The sequence below is a fragment of the Marmota monax genome, unplaced genomic scaffold (assembly GCF_021218885.2).
Source record: "Marmota monax isolate L192 unplaced genomic scaffold, Marmota_monax_Labrador192_F-V1.1 WCK01_AAM20220418_F8-fsc00063, whole genome shotgun sequence".
Taxonomy (NCBI): Eukaryota; Metazoa; Chordata; class Mammalia; order Rodentia; family Sciuridae; genus Marmota; species Marmota monax.
The window spans coordinates 4946255-4946783 of NW_026693726.1; positions in this window are offsets into that span (position 1 = coordinate 4946255).

The window sequence follows — 529 nt, forward strand, 5'->3', positions numbered from 1 at the left end:
ATGGAGACAGAAGTAGTGCCCACTGCTTAGGGTGTTTTGAGGAGAAAAAGACATGTTTTTAAAAAGTACTCTGTACAGCAGTAAGCACTAATTACGCATGAGCTACCACTATTCACTATAAAAGACATACAGGTTATTGCGACACACTTCCTAAAAGCCTGCGGGCACTCCTTCCTAGGAGTTGGTAACTCAGTTACCTAAAACCTGCCTACCCCTTGCTTCCTCACAAGATTTCCTAAGTTAAAATGTCTCTCATCTATTTCAAGGCACTCGCCTGCCGGGTCCTAGAAAGTCCTAGAAAGGCAGGAGGCTCTACAACACGGCGTCGCCTCAGCGCCTCAGACAGCTACAAGCCACGCAGCCCACGGGCCGCTTCCCGCCCCCGCCTACACAACCCGCGCGGCGTCACGTGACATCGGGCCCCGCCCAGCTGCCAGATCCCGCCCAGCTCGCGCAGTGTCACGTTTTCTCTGGCCCCGCCCCTGCTGAGCTGCTGATCCTCTTGCTGCCGGTTCGTGCGGTGTTCCGA